Genomic DNA, 17,803 nt, shown 5'->3' with positions numbered 1-17,803 from the left:
TGGCTTACAGTGACCTATGCTCGATAGAAGCTGTCGTCTTTATTAACAGTCTATCATTTGGTCGTGAACAGTTTTAAGGACTAACCGATAAATCCTCTCTTTATCAAACCTAAATAGTCCTAAGAATTTCATCACAACAATGGAGTTCCTTATATGATAAAAACTTATGATAAAAATATCAAAAATATATTTTATTTATTAACAAATCAATTACAATACAAGGTTGCTCAACCGTCAACAGGTTGACGATTGGCTTTTGGAACATATTTTTCAACAACTCTCACTTGTCCTAAAACCACTCGGCACAGTATCTAATACCCATCTTCGACTTGTGGTTGTCGAACTCCTTTATCATCAGGGCTTTAGTGAAGGGGTCGGTCAGATTCTCCTTTCCATCGATCTTCTGAAGGTCGACGTCACCTCGATCCATGATCTTTCGGACCAAGTGGAAGCAATGCAAAATATGCTTCGTCTATTGGTGTGCTTTGAGTTCCTTCGTCTGAGCAATGGCACCAGTGCTGTTGCAGTAGAGCAGGATCAGACCATCGAGGGAGGGTGCTACTCCGAGCTCGGTGATGAATTTTTTCAGCCACACAGCTTCCTTTGCGGCATCCGATGTTGTGATGTACTCCACCTCGCAAATAGAGTCTGCCACAGTATGCTACTTGGACCTCTTCCAACAGATAGCTCCACCATTCAGAGTAAAGATATAACCCGACATGCTTCTGCTGTCATCATGGTCAGACTGAAAGCTGGAGTCTATGAACCCCATAAGTTTCAGATCTGACTCACCGTAAAAACAATCATTGGTCCTTAGTATTTCTCAAATACTTAAGGATAGCTTTAACCACTTTCCAGTGATTTTCTCTAGGATCAGATTGGTATCTACTCATTACTTCTAGTGAGTATGCCACATCTGGCCTTGTACATATCATGACATACATGATAGATTCCACGGTCGAAGCATATGAGACTCTACTCATACACTCTCTCTCTTCAGAAGTTGTCGGACAATCTTTCTTAGAGAGAGAAATTTCATGGCCTATCGGTAGATAGTCCTTCTTGAAATTTTTCATGCTGAATCTCTTCAGCACAGTATCTATGTACGTGGACTGGGATAACCCAAGCATCCTTTTAGATCTATCCCTATAGATCTTCATCCCTAGGATATAGGATGCTTCACCCAAGTCCTTCATGGAGAACTGCAATGACAACCAAACTTTTATTCCCTGTAGTGCGGAGATGTCATTCTCGATTAAGAGAATGTCATCCACGTACAAGACAAAGAATATCACAACTGGACCATTTGCCCATTTATAGATGCAGGACTCTTCTCCATTTTTAATGAAGCCATACATTTTGATCACCTTATCAAAATGCATGTTCTAACTTTGAGAAGCTTGCTTCAATCCATAAATGGATCTCTGAAGCTTGCACACCTTGGACTCATCTGTGGATGTAAATTCTTCAGGTTGTATCATATACACCTCTTCGATCAGCTCTCCATTCAGGAAAGCTATCTTTACATCCATCTGTCAGATCTCATAATTCAGATAGACAGCTATTGCAAGCATTATCCGAATAGATTTGAGCATTGCCACAGGGGAGAATGTCTCATTATAGTCAATACCATAATATTGACGATAACCCTTGGTAATCAGACAGGCTTTATAGGTCTCCACATTTCCGTCTGCACTCCTCTTCCTTTTGAAGATCCATTTACACCCAATGGATTTAACCCCTTCAGGTGGGTCAACCAATGTCAATACATCGTTGACCTTCATGGACTCCATTTCAAATTTCATGGCTTAAAGCCATTTCTCGAAATCAGATCTCTGCATTGCATCCATATAGGTGATCGGATCCTCATCGTTCTCATCGTATTCGATGGGATCACCATCCCGAATCAAGAAATCATAGTATTTGTCTGACTGATGCGATACTCTAGATATTCTACTGGATCATCTTAATGGTGCAGGTACATTGGGCTCCAGATCTGATCTAATCAAATCCAGCTCAGGTTCAGCTATTGGTGTCGGTCTTTCTACCTGTTGAACTTCATCAAGTTCAACCTTAGAGGCAACGATTCCTTCACCAAAAAAATTTTTTTCTAAAAAGGTTGCCTTAAGGCTAAAGAACACCTTTTGTTCATCAGCATGGTAGAAAAAATATCCTTTGGTCTTTTTAGGGTACCTAATGAATGTGCATTTGTCAGACCTAGGTTCAAATTTATCTGTAACTAATCGTTTGACATAGGTCGGGCATCCCCAGACCCTAAGGTGTGAAAGTGCTAGCTTACATCTTATCCATATCTCATATGAAGTCTTAATAACAGACTAACTTGGAATCCTATTTAACAGATAACAGGCCGATTCGAGTGCATATCCCTAGAAGGATATCGATAAGCTGGCAAAACCCATCATGGATCAGACCATGTCTAACAGACTTCGATTTTTCCTTTCAGACATACCATTATACTGTGGTGTTCCTAGAGGAGTTCATTGGGAGAGAATCCCATTCTCTCCTAGATATGTGAAAAATTCACCAGAAAGGTATTTTCCTCCTCGATCAGACCGAAGAGTTTTAATACTCTTCTCTATTTATTTTTCTACTTCACTTCAGAATCGTTTGAACATTTCAAATGAATCCGACTTATGTTTCATCAAATAGACATCCATATCTGGATAGATCATCCATGAAAGTGATGAAGTAAAAATATCCACCTCTAGCACTTGTGTTCATGGGCCCACATACATCAGTATGTACTAGGCCTAAAAGCTCAGCAGTTCTCTCACCTTTTTCAATAAAAGATGACTTGGTCATTTTACCAAGAAGACAGGACTCAGAGGTTGGAAGTGATTCACAATCACTGACTTCGAGGATTCTCTCTTGAGTCAACTTGTTTATCCTGTTCTTGTTTATAAGACCTAGCCTACAGTGCCATAAGTAGATATCTGATACACTATCTAATCTGGGGTACTTGCCAGTAGAATAGACTACGTTAACAGATTGTGATAACATATACACATTATTGTTCAAATATCCACAAAAAATAGTAACACCATTCATAATGATATTACAAACTTATTTCTTTATTAAAATTTTATAATCATTTTTGGTCAGAAGGTCTACAGAAATAATATTTTAAAAAAAATTAGGACAGAAATGACAATCATTAAGAACAACAGTATGGGACTCAAATAAAAGTTTCAAGATTCCTAATGCTAGAACTGAAACTGGTTTTCCATCTCCAACGTTCAGGAATCTCTCGTCTTACTCGAATCTCCTACTGACCTGCAACCCCTGCAACGAATTGCAAATATGGTAAGGGCTACCGATATCCAATACCCAGTCAGTTATATCACAAATAGAGAAATTGCAAGATGTTATCATATAAATACCTTGCCCAGCAATAGCTTGCTTCTTTCTCTGCCTGTTCGGATCCAGAGAGGCAATGTACTGAGGATAGTTTCTCTTCCAGTGCCCCCGCTTCTTGCAAAAGAAGTATTCAGCTTGACTCTTATCGGGCTTAATCTTTCTGGTCTGGCCTTGCACTGATGTCCCAGTTTGAACTTGCACCTTCTTCACTTTCTTCTTCTTGTTCTTCTTCCCTTTCTTAAAGGGTCGAGAACCAGAAGACGAACCTACCACTAAGTTCATCGACTCCTTGTAGAGTTGATGATCCTTCTCAAAGTTTTGAAGCAACTCCAGTAACCTGTAGTAGTTTACTTCAGGCTTTGTCATTCTATAATGAGTGAGAAATGGGAGATAAGACTTGGGCAGCGAGTTCAGTATTGCATCTTTCCTAAGCTGCTTATGCAAGAAAAAGTCGAGCTTGCTCAAACGCTCCATCAACTCGATCATGTACAATACATGATCAGTGACAGAGGCACCATCCCACATTTTGGCATTGAAAATGGCACAACTAGTCTTGTGCCTCTCTATGTCATCGAGTGTGCCAAAGGCATCCTTCAACACTTGAAGCATGTCCTTTGGCTGAGCCATCTCAAATCTGTGACTGAACTCGTTGCTCATGACAGCCAGCATGATGCAACGCATTGTGGTCCGATCACTGAGCCACTTCTGGTAAGTGTCTCTGACTATTCCATGTGCATTGGTAGCTGGCTCCTCAGGTGTAGGATCCATTATTATATATAGGATCTGTTTATGCTCCAGGACAATCTTCAACTTTTGGTACCAACTACCGAAGTTGGATCCCACCAACTTATCATTGTCCAATAATGATCGGAGCGATAGAAAAGTGGCTATATCTGCACAAAAGAAAATCATAACCTAATTAGTAATTGATTAATTAAATCTAAAGGTTTGGATTTTAATCAAAAAAAATTTTCTACTATTTTATTCGAATTGGTAGCCTCTATCTCCAATTCGAGAAATTACCCTAATTCCTTAGTGGGTCTAGAATTCACTTAGACTACACACAAGCCTAACTTTGGTTGGCCAACCCATGTAGATCTAAGGGTAGGTTCATAATCAATTATTTCTCTAAATAATCTCTAGTAATTTTAATTTTGCCCCAGTCCTTAATCAGTAAGCTTTGGCCTCCATTGAAAAGGTCTGGTTAGGTCCAACCATTAACATGACCATACTTGGTCCATCTAGCCAATGAATGATTAGGCCCAACTTTGGTTGGCTAACCTAACCACCATTTAGAAAGATGTAGTCAAGAAATCATATTATGAATGATAATTCCATCAGCCAATAAGCACTAGACCTTTGGACCTCCAATGATTATCCAACTGATGGACCCATTATCATCCACTTAATGGGAGGCTATGATCTAGTTATCACCATAACTATTTTATTTTAAGGACTTAATAATTTTAGAAGATTTAATTGATTTAGAGAAAAAAGTCAGATGAACCAGCTTATCACAATCCTCTCACTGGCTTCACCAAGTCAGCTTAAGAGAGACCATTAAAAGGGCTGGTCTAGGAACACCTAAATCAATCACACTGATTTATCTAGCTGACATGGGTCAGCTCGAATAGTCAAGTGATCCGATCAAAACATAATTTCACCTAGAGGCTAGATAAGTTCGATCGATGGGAGGATCTGCCAAAGCTTGCCTTAGATACCATCAGAAATGGTGAGGTAAGCAGACTGCCAATTAAAAATCACCGGTCTGGTTTACCTTAGACACCAACTGGTTTAATTAGTTTCGATTAGATCAACCTAATAGTTCGTGCTAGACCACTTAGCCAAGAATCAAGTCCATTTGGTTCTCATTAAAGACATGGACTTGACCAACTACAACTATTGTAATTGATCTAGAGAATCCTTTACCTAATCTAAGACAACAATTGATTAGATTTAGTCAATTCTCTAATTAAGTCCATCTTTAATCTAACCTTAGGTCTAACCCAATTAATGGACCTAATTCCCACTAACCCATTAACCTAATGTGTTATGGTTTGGGTCTTAGGTTCTTCAATTCATAATCTTAGAATCTAATCAAACAACTTCTCAATCCTCAATTAAGTTTTGGGCTGAGGGTTGGGGTTCGACTTTTTGAAAATAATTTTCATATTTCTAAAATATTTTTACAACATGGTTCTACCAACCAAGTTGCATGTTTGATTCATAATCAAAATATAAGTGAAATAAGTATAAAACTACTTTAGATCTAATCTAAACAGGTTAATGTAATTGAAATAATTTCAATTTTAAACTGTGTAAATTTTTCAGACAAATATATGATGGTTTTTTGTGCAGAAATTATTAACAAAGAGATTTTATTTTAGATTTAAATATTTTTTAAATCTAATAAATCATAAATTTAATCTAGATCACATCTAATAAATTTATGATTAATGATAGATCTACACGAACTTGGACAATCTTTGCACTGTAAGGGATAAACCTTACAGCAGGACAACCTACAGTTCGTGATTGATCTAAAAATTTTAATTTTAGACTTAACAATCATATTATAAATTAGATCTAATCTAAAAAATAATCTAAGTATGTATAAATAATCATATAATAAATAACCTAGGCTCTGATACCAATTGAAGGAACCAGATCTAGGGTTTCAGGGTTAGATCTTGAAATTTTTCAAGATCAAGCAGCGAAAGACTAAAATAAATCAAAATTTATCTTATAAAGTTAGAGAATTCTTAAATTTAAGATCTTATTACATGATTATTACATGATATTAAATTAAAAATTAAAATATAAAGAGTAAGAACTACATATTGATCATATCAACATATTTCTATACTACATCTAATGTATGTAAAATATAATAGATCAGATCTATTACCTTGCAAGTTAGATGTTCTAACTTTATTGATCCAGACTTAAGAATAATGTTGCAAGCCGTACACACATCCGGTCTCTAGGAGTCATCCACACAAGCCCATGAATCACGATCAGAAGTCCTGATCCAGGAAATCAGCACAGTATGCTAGTACCGTGCTGATCCTTCTTCGATTGTCGATCAGATGCCTCTTTCTTCTTGATTTGGACTCTTTCAAAGATGAGAAGTAGGAGAAAGAGTTTTATATATGAGACACTCTCATAAAACTCACAGATAAAAAAAGAGAAGAGGTGAACTCAGCAACCCTAGAAGAAGACCCTCTTCTTCTTCTCTTTGCTCTAACCCAGACACTTAGTTTTATGTCTATTATATCTCTATGCCCCAACACTCTTTCTCCCTAATTTTCATATGCCCCAAAGATCTCTCAATGCTCTATAATCTATGAAAATATTAAGAAAAAATTTATCTTAAATAAAGAGATATGAAAAATCTTTGTCTAGGTCAAAAACCTAGTTAAAGAAAATCCAAACAGGGCAAGACTAGGGGTGCCCAACTCTTGGGCACCCCCTCCTTCTTTTTCTGCCATGGACCATCAGAAAAGGATGCACAATATGTGCCATAAAACTTACAAAAATATCAAAAAAAAATTGAGTAAAATCAGTGCATAAGGAAAGAGTTTTGGTTTCCTAAAATTCTATCTCATAGAATTTAAAATCCAAACTAATTCCTACTTTGACTTGGTCCACAACCACATTCCATGTAAGAGAGAAAGAGTGGAAAGCTTTGGGCATGCATGAAGGCCTGGGAGAGAAGGTTTTGTCTCACAAAATAAGAGAGAGTGGGCTTGGGGAGCTAAGGTGGCGCAAGGTGGAATCCTAGTCTTACTAGGGTTCAATCTATGACTTGTTCAAATTTGATTTCTCAAATCAAATCAAACCAAAATAAAATCAATCTAATTAAAATAGGTCTTAATCTAATTAAAAATCTAATTTAATTAGATTAAATTAGATTTAAATCTAATTTAATTTTTTAATCAAATTAAAAATTAGGTTGACCCAAGTCCTAATTGAACTAGGACTAGTTCTTCATTGCACTTGGCTTATCCAATAAACCAATTGGACTTGATCCAATCAAGCTCAAACCAAATTTAATTAAATTATATTCAATTAGACTTAATCTCAGTCTATTGACTTAATCAAATTAAGTCAATTAGTAATCGAATTGCTAATCGATCCTCCTGCAACACTTGCACTAGGTTAAATATCAATCGTATTGATCATTTAACCCTAGAATGATTCTTAATCGTTGATCAATCATCTGATCGGATCGTGAACTCTAATGTGTATGACCTCATAGGTCAGAACCTAAGTCAATAGCATCAAAATAAATTTTTGTACCAATTGAAGTGACCATCTAGCAATGATACCCGACGGTCGGATAGGTCGAATGTGTAGAACAACATCCTTAGAACCCATGCGGATATAGTTTCCATATAATTCATCTCCTTGATCAAAATACTGATAGGATACCTCAGAGTTCAACTGTCAACTCTGATCAGGTTGTCCACATTGTATTTCAAAATATCAAATCCATCTGATAGATTATCCTGGTCAAGATTTTGCTAAATTGAAATACAGTGACTCATTCTTCTCCAACTCTTAGAGTGGTCAATCCCATCTTGATCACACTCTGACTTCATAAGTACTTGACTATGCCCAAAAGCCTTCCGTCACTGAATTAGAAATTTAGTTAGTCCAGTACCAAAGCACAGTGAGTTGCTTGCAAGTCACTAAGGCGATCTCAGGTCTAAGAGACACTTATACCTATATCCCATCAGAGACATTCTTGACAACAGAATACTCTGGAGTTGGTCACGTTCAATTATAATGTATTCTTACATCTCACCTGTATGCCATACCAGTGTCTTCACACTCTTTGGTTAAGAGGACAACCAACCCATATGGCCTTCAATGACCTATGCTCGATAGAAGCTATCGTCTTTATTAACAGCCTATCATTTGATCATGAACAGTTTTAAGGACTTATCGATAAATCTTCTCTTTATCGAACCTAAATAGTCCTAAGGATTTCATCACAACAACAGAGTTCATTAGAAGATGAAAACTTATGATGAAAATACTAAAAATATATTTTATTTATTAATAAATCAATTACAATACAAGATTGCTCAACCGTCAACAGATTGACGATTGGCTTTTGGGATATATTTTTCAACAATAACCACCTCTGACCGGCACATCAAATGGCCCACACATATCGGTGTATACCAGGGCAACTAACTCAGTGGCCCTTTCCTCAAATCTTACAAAGGATAATTTGGTCATTTTCCTCGAAGACAAAATTCGCAAGCTGGATATGGCTCTGAATGAAAAGCGACAAAGATCTCATCTTTTTTTAGTTTGTTTATCCTATCCTGTCTAATATGGCCTAGTCTATGATGCCACAAGTACTTCTGATTAATTTCATCTTTGGATCTCTTTTGACCTATGGCACTCACTATTTGCTCATTTAAATTTATATTCGCATCAACATGCAAGTAATATACACTATCAATTAAAAGACCTCATGTAACTAATTTATTTTATAAATAAATAAAATAAAATTTTTTATTAAAACTAATTTTAAAACCTTCCTATGCCAACACAGACAAGAAAATCAAATTCTGACTAGCTACAGAAATAAAATAATAGTCCTTTAAATTTAATCTGAAATCAGACAGTAATCGAAGAGGATAAGTGTCAATGGTCTCTGTAGCAACTTTTACTCCATTACCAACTCGAAGGATCATATCACCTTTCCTCAACCTCTTATTTTCTATTAGATCCTGCATTAAGGTACATATATGAGCACTTGAGCCAGAGTCTAATACCCAACTAGAAATAAAAGAAATCGTAAGGTTAGATTCAATTATGAGCATACCTTTTGAATGTTTATTATCCTTTTTGGTCTTTAGGCTCTCTAGATAGAGTGGACAGTTCCTCCTCCAATGGCCTTTAGCATCACAGTAGAAATACTTTCCCTTTACTTCGATCTTCTTAGAAACTTTCTTCTTTGGCTTGCTCTCTTTCTTCTGCTTCTTAGTGAATTTTATCTTCTTCTTTCGAGTAGACTTTCTTTTGGAAGAAGTCTACTCCACAGCAAGAACAGTGCCCCTTGAACTCTTCAAAGTTCCTTCCGTAGTGACCACCATGTTGACCAGTTCAGGTATAGTGCAATCAAGCTTGTTCATATAAAAATTTATAAAAAATTAACAATATGAACTCATAAGAGATTGAAAGATCAAATCCATCTACAATTCTTTTCGTATTTCAAGCCCGAGCTTTCCAAACTCCTCAATATCCTTGATCACTATAATACAGTGCTCATGGATTGACTGTCCTTCACATATCTTCAAGTTAAAGAGTCTTTTAGATACTTTGAAGCACGTAGTATGGCTTTGCTCACTATACAACTCTTGTAGGTGAGTGATCATAGCCCTGATGGTGGGCATATGCTCATGCTAGCTTTGCAACTCGTTTGATATAGATGCCGGCATATAGTACTTGACTCGACTGTCTTCATCCATTCACTTTTCAAAAGCAGCTCTTTGCTCAATAGTAGGATGGTTTGGTAACATTATGGATTTCTGATCGAGTACATGACTTAATTTTCTGAGATCAAGACAATTCTAAGGTTTCTAAGCCAGTCTTTGTAATTAGTTTCAGTCAAACGATTGGTTTTAAAGATGCGAGCTAAAGGGTTTGAGGCTGATATTATTTAACTGCGAGAGTAAAAATTCAAGTTAGATTTTTATACTTTAATATTATATTTGCTTCTAGGGACTTTAAGATGCAAACAATAACTCCCACTAATTTTTCAATCCCTTCACTCTCCGGATGGAAAATGAAAATCCTAACATGACAAAAGATTCCTAGTGAATGCTGCAGTTCCATCAATGATATGTACCTTACCTAATAGTTATTGATAATATGTACACCGATGCATAGGCAACTCTTTGCCCAGATGCTTCTCTAAGCATATTGCAGTGATTTGGTCTCTAAGTCATATGGGCTCACCTAACAGTTATTGACCATACTTCTTAGTTAAGCCCAACCCATCATTCACAAGTAGGTGCAAGGCCGTCGTTGGATCCCTCACCTAATAGTTATTGGGCCCAACCCTATCCTTACCCTAAAGTAACTCTTTACTGATAGAGTGGTTGTGTATTTCCAGTACAACTGAACCACTGTAACCAGTCGAGAACAATCAATACCAGTAGCACGCCCGTACATCTACAATGGTAGAAGATCTATGGACTTAATATTTATGGAGAAGTTTTGGTTTATATCTCATCTAATCAGTCATCATATGATCAATTTAATTGACAAGATCCAATCTTTCAAATTGACCAGATAAGTGGAGATCAGTGGGGTTCCCCCCATTGCTTTTTTTAGACATCAATAAATTGGCCAGGTAAGCTAATGGAACTAATTAAATAACCATATCTCAATTACTTACTTTAGACACCAATATGTCAATTGATCCAAATAAGTTAACTCAAGCGAATCAGACTCAAACCAACGAGCCAAATTAGGTCTTTAGGTTAATCGATTCTATATATGGGTTTCAATCGATTTGATCAATAATAATTACATGATCATATAATTTAATTAATCTAATCTTAATCAATACTTGACTCAGTTTGATCGATTATTTAATCGAATTAGACCCATATAGTTCAAATCATAAATCTTAAATACATCCTATTATATGACCTAACTTTAAATTTTTTCATAACCAAAATCCTCATGCACAAACACAAATTTTAGATTTTAAAATCAAATTTTAGATCTAAATTCTTTGTATATAAGATAAGTTTTAAATCATAAAAATAATTTTTAGATTTAATATACAAACATATATCTCATATATGTATGTAAAATTCAAATCTAAATAAAATTCAGATTAATACTTGATATCATATATCTGATATACTAATCATAAATCATATTGCTAATAATTTTATGATCTAAACATACAATCATATATCTCATACATGAATCATGAATCAGATTATATAAAATTTAGATTTATGCATACATCTATATTTTACATGAATATGAACTAAAAATCATTCTAGATTAAAATTCAGATCTATGTATGCTTTAACATATCAACTATATGTTCTAAAATTAAATCCAACATTAAATTTTAGATTCAAAAATTTATTTATACATCTCACGTATCAAGAAAAAATCAGATTTTGAAATTCTTTTTAAAATATGTATATCAATTTCATGCATATGAAACTCGTGGCTCTGATACCACTATTGGAATTTATATGTAGGGGCATGCATGTGTATTTTAAAATTTTATTTTCTAAACATCACAATAAAAAAGTAGATTAAAATATTTTTAATCTATATCATGCATGCATAAAAACATAAAATACAAGGATCTACTTCATATACTAAAATTGTATATATGCTGAAATTTAACATGTGATCGAAGTAGATCCTTGTATACACAGGCTTCGTTCAGCTTGGAATAGCTCTCTTAAGATTGAATTTTTTTCTCTAAGAAAATTCAGTCTGTGAATCTGAACGAAGCCTAGATCGCAATCAACCCTTTGATCTCTTTCTTTAATCTTCTTCTTCTTTTCTTCTCTTGCCTTTCTTCCCTTGTATATGTTGCTACCAAACACCAAAAACCAGCACTCAAAGGGGGATACCAAAGCCCTTATGTGCATGTGGATTTGGGATGCCCAAAGGTGGGGCGTGTGAGATGCCTAAGGGAGAAGAGAGGGAGAGAGGAAGAGAGGGTGTGGGGACTTTCTATTGGGTGTGGGGGCTACTAGTTTGGATGCCTAAAGATCTTAGGAGAGGTTCCATTAAATAGACAAAAGAATTGAATCCTATTCAATCTCATAATACAAGTCCTACTTGCATTAGGTTTCCTAATAACTTAAGTTATTCAACTTTCTTTAGAAATCTTTTTAGGTGCCAACTCTTGGAGCCCTTACACCCACATAAACACACCCCAAAGTGCATCCATGGAACACCCCAATTGGGATCCATATGCCCTCTAAAGGTGGGACATGCCCAACTTGATCAAATCAAGGTGGCACCCCAACTAAACTATCAAGGAATTGAATTAAGGACTTGCACCCTTAATTCAATTAATCCAAAGATTTAGACATCCAACAATTAGAGCCCAATAAAACTAATTTATTTAGATTATTAGTAGATAATTAAGTTTGAATTATCTTATCAAATAAAAAATTCAAACATAAAGAAAAAATTGGGTCTAACCATGTGCTAGCAAGGTTACCTTTGAACTCTATCAAATTTCTATAAACCTAATTGATACTTCATAAGTCCAATTGCTAATTTCAGGCCTAATCCTTTTGTTGTGTGACCCCATAGGTTCAATTCTATCAGGTAGTAAGATATACAATGATCTCTATCAAAGTATCATTGAAACTTTTTTTAATGAGTTGGAACAATTTTACTCTAACTCATCAAGGATTGTTGGTCTAGAACAACCCTAATGAGCTCTCACAATCTACCAGTGATACCTAGCAATATATAGTGGTACCTAGTAGAACCAAAAATGAACCTCAAGGTGTGGTTAGCATATGATTCAGTCCTTCTATCGTGAGTTCTGACTGGATGGTAGGTCATGGATAAATCGTCAAACCTTAATATCAGTCATATGATAGATCCGATTAGCTCAAGTCCAATTGTGATTTCAATGAAAACTCTTTTCTATCAATCACACTACTATGGCCACAGATTCTTAAACTTAATCTCTCAAATTCTATAGGACTACTCTTCTTTATCAAGGTCGATAGATCCCATCTTGATATGCATCTTACTCCTACAATAGACCAACTGTCGCCAACATCCACTACAAGGGCTCATTGAGACCCGTATTTGTGTGTCGTCAAACTCCAGCAGCCTCACTGTGAGCAGTAATACAATCTCAGGTCAAAGTATTGGAATTTGGGATTTGAAGCATGCATATATATTTCTAAACTTAATTTTTTAAACACCGTAGTGGAGAATAAGATTAAAATAATTTTAATCTAAATTTTACATGCATAAAATATAAAAGCACATGGATCTATTTCATATGCTGAAATTTAAATTGTGATCAAATCACATACCTTTTTTGCAATCTCTTTCTTCAAATCTGGATCTGGAAGAGATGAGGCTCTCTGTTAGCTGCACAAGTGTCCGACCTTTATGAGTATCCACTCAAGATCAGTATAGAACAGTCCTCTAAGATCTGAATTTTGATTCTCTAAAATTTAGCTTGCTGAATCTAAACGAAGCCTGGATCACGATCAATATTTAACTTTTCTCCTTGATCCTTATCTTTTCTTCCTCTCTAGTCTTTTTTTCTTGCCTTGTAGTGCTATAAGAGACCAACAACCAGCAGATGAAGGGCTTCCCAACACCTTGGGCATGTGCAACACTTGGGATGCACGTCCCAAGTGGTATGGCTTGAGGATGCCTAAGGAGAAGAGAAAGAGGGAGGAAGAGAGGGCGTGGGAGGTTCTCTTGGGGTGGAGAAGGGCTAGCTTGGATGATTTTAGGACCTTAGGAGAGGACTCCTTTTATAGGCACAAAGATTGAATCCTATTCAATCATATAATACAAGTCCTACTTGTATTAGAATTTCTATTAACTTAAGTTATCTAACTTACAGTAGGAAGCCCATTAGGTGCCAACTATTGGAGCCCTTGCACCCATAATTAGACACCCTCTTTTGCACCCAAGAGACACCTCATATAAAAACCAAAGGTTCTTTAATTAATGGACATATCTAAATTGAACAATTCAAAGTGGCACCCCATAATAACTATCAAGAAGATTCATAAGGGACTTGCACCCTTAATTTATGTGATCCATAACCTTAGGCACCCAACAATTAGAGTCTCATGAATTTTAATTATGTAAGTAATCAGTAGATAATTAATTTAGAATTAACTTATCAAATAAATAATCCTAACTGAAAGAGGAATTGGGTCCAACCATATACTAGTAAGATTATCATAAACCCAATAGATTTTTTTAAACCCAATTGACACTTCATAAGCTCAATTACTAATTTCAGGCATGATCCCTTTGTTGTGTGACCTCATAGATTTAATTCTATCTGGTAGTGAGACATATAATGATCTATATCATTGTATCATTGAAATTCTTTTTAATAGGTCGAAATAATTCTACTCTAACTCAATCAAGGATTGTTGATCCAAAATAACCCTAGTGAGCTCTCACAATCTACTAGTGATACCTAGTAATATATAGTGACAACCAGTAGAACTGAAATGAACCTCTAAGTATAGTTAACGTATGATTCAGTCCTTCTATCATGAGTCCCGACTAGATGGCAAGTCATGGATAAATCATCAAACCTCAACATCAGTCAAATGATAGATTTGATTAGCTCAAGTCCAGATGTGATGTCTATGAAAACTCTTTTCCATTAATCACTCTACTATGACCACAAATTCATGGACTTAGCTTCTCAAATTTCATAGGACTACTCCTCTCTATCAAGGTTGATAGATCCTATCTTGATACGTACCCTACTCCTACAGTGGACCAACTATCGCTAATTTTCACTACAAGGGTTCATTGAGACCCATGTTTATATGTCAATCAAACTCTAGCAGCCTCACTGCGAGTAGTAATACCATCTCAAGTCAAAAGATCAGTCACACAACTATAGCATCAAGACAATCATTGATGATTGAATAGAAATCCAAGTGATCTCTCGTATGGTCATGCTCAGTGCTAGTTGTTCTCTAACAACCACTTGCACTTGTTGCCCTATGTCTCTATATAGTAGATTAGAGACCCATCTATCCCAAAGAAAATGATTTGTGTGTCAGTTTATCTGAATCTATCACCATCCTCATAATGATCCTATGATCGAGAGCCTTGAGGAATTAAATACATGTCTCTAATTCTCAACACTTTGAGAGTATGTATCGAAACTAATTCTATGGATGATTCAAGGACACATTACCCTTAAATGAAAAAGAATTTGCCCTTTTAATGATCATATCAATATATTAAGTACAAAATTATGTCCTAAATTGATTATAATGTGTCAGCCATATTGACTTCTAGGACATACATCTAACAATCTCCCACTTAGAATAAAGCCAATTGGCCATAAATCTAAGTCCCATCTTTTCAAGGTGGACTTTCATTTTTGGTTGGCTCAGTTGTTTAGTCAGCAGGTCCACCATATTATCCACAGAGTCTACTCTTCGCATCTCGACATGAGGTAGTCGTGTACATTGCTGTTCTGTGTCTGGACTTTTGGTGAGAACTTGGGCTCTTTAGCAAGGGCTATGGTGCCATTATCTTTACAGTACTGTGTCATGGTATGACATCCAGTTCTATAACTAATATTAGAATCAAAATACGTCCTATACATCTACAGCATATTCAGCCTCCATTGATCGTATATTTAAAATCCTTCTAATATATCGAACAAGAATACACCCTCAACTCGCAACTCAGAATTCCCTCCAAAGATCAAGAACAAATCCTTAGTCCTTCTTAAGTACTTAAGGATGTTCTTCGCAGCTATCTAGTGCTCTTTGTCTGGATTCGACTGATATCTGCTCGTGATACTCATGGCAAAAATAATATCAAGTTAGATACATAGCATGACATACATGAGGCTCCCTATAGCCGAGGCATAAAGAATCCGACTCATGCGCTGCACCTCCTCAGATGTGGTCAGACACATCATCTTGGAGAGATGAATACCATGTCTGAGAGGTAAAAGACCTCTCTTAGAGTTTTTCATACTGAACATTTTCAGTACTTTCTCTATATACAACTTTTGTGACAGGCCAAGCATCCGTCTAGGTCTATCCCTATAGACCTTTATTCTGAGAATATAAAATACTTTCCCTAGGTCTTTCATGGAGAATTTCTTGGACAACCATCTTTTGACCATGGTCAGCATGGGAATATCATTTCCAATAAGGAGAATATCATCCACGTATAATACGAGAAAGGTGATCGCACTCCCACTGACCCTCTTGTATACACAAAATTTTTCTTTATTTTTTAATGAAATCAAATGATTTGATTGCCTCATCAAAATGATGATTCCAACTCTGAGAAGCCTGCTTTAATATGTATATGGATCTTTGCAGCTTATAGACTCTGTGATCACCATCACCAAACGTGAAACCCATAGGCTGCTCCATATAGATATCTTCTTCAAGATATCCATTCAGGAAGATAATTTTCACATCCATCTGTCAGATTTCATAATCGTAATAAGCTACAATACCAAGCAGAGTGCAGATAGATTTCAGCATGACTACAGGCGAGAAGATTTTCTGATAGGCAATATTTTCACGCTGAGTATAACCTTTAGCCACAAGCCTAGTTTTATAGGTCTCTCCCTTACCATCAGCACCTATCTTCCTTTTATAGATTCATTTACACCTGATAGGTATAATCCCCTCAGGTGGATCCACTAAAGTCCAGGCTTGGTTTGAGTGCATTGAGTCAATTTCTGACTTCATTGCATCTAACCACTTCTTAGAATCGATGTCAGACATCGCCTCGTCAAAGGTATTAAGGTCATCAGTATGACCCCTATCTCCCATAAAGAATATTTTTTTCACTTCTTTCGTAAGCATACCCATATACCTTTCAGGAGGTCGGGAGACCCTACTAGATCTACGAGGTGATAGAGGAACATCAACTACTGGCTCATGAATTTCAGGTTCTTAAGGATCTATAGCTCTGAGCTCTTCAGAGACCTTCTCTTTGAGCTCCACTAACCTCCCACTGTCACCATCCTAGATAAACTATTTTTCTAGAGATACGACAGTTTGACTTATAATCACATTGTGATCTTATGGAAAGTAGAAGTAGTATCCCATAGATTCTTTTGGATACCCTATAAAATGAGTTATAATAGATCTATCCTCCAACTTTTTCGCCATCTATTTCTTAACATAGGCCGAACATCTTCAAGTCTTAAGATAACCCAAATTTGGCTTCTTACCGAACCATATCTCATACGGTGTGGTAGGAATGGACTTTGAAGGAACCCTATTCAACAAGTGAATAGCAGTTAACAAGGCATGTCCTCAAAGAAATAAGAGTAGATCAGTGAAGCTCATCATGGATCGGACCATATCCAATAGAATCATATTCCTCCTTTCGGATATCCCATGGAGCTAAAGTGTTCCAAGAGGGATCCACTGAGAGACTATGTCGTTGTCCTTAAGATATCTCAAAAATTTTCAACTAAGATATTCACCTCCTCGATCAAATCAAAGAACTTTAATGGGCTTGTCTATCTGCTTTTCTGCTTCATGCCTGAATTTTTTAAACTTTTCAAAAGCCTCAGACTTGTGTTTCATTAGATACACATATCCGTACCTAGACAAATCATTGATAAAAGTAGTGAAGTAGGTGTAACAACTCCTGGTCTGCACATCAAATGGCCTACATACGTCAGTAT

The sequence above is a fragment of the Elaeis guineensis genome, chromosome 12 (genome assembly GCF_000442705.2).
Source record: "Elaeis guineensis isolate ETL-2024a chromosome 12, EG11, whole genome shotgun sequence".
NCBI lineage: Eukaryota > Viridiplantae > Streptophyta > Magnoliopsida > Arecales > Arecaceae > Elaeis > Elaeis guineensis.
This window is presented reverse-complemented; position numbering follows the sequence as displayed.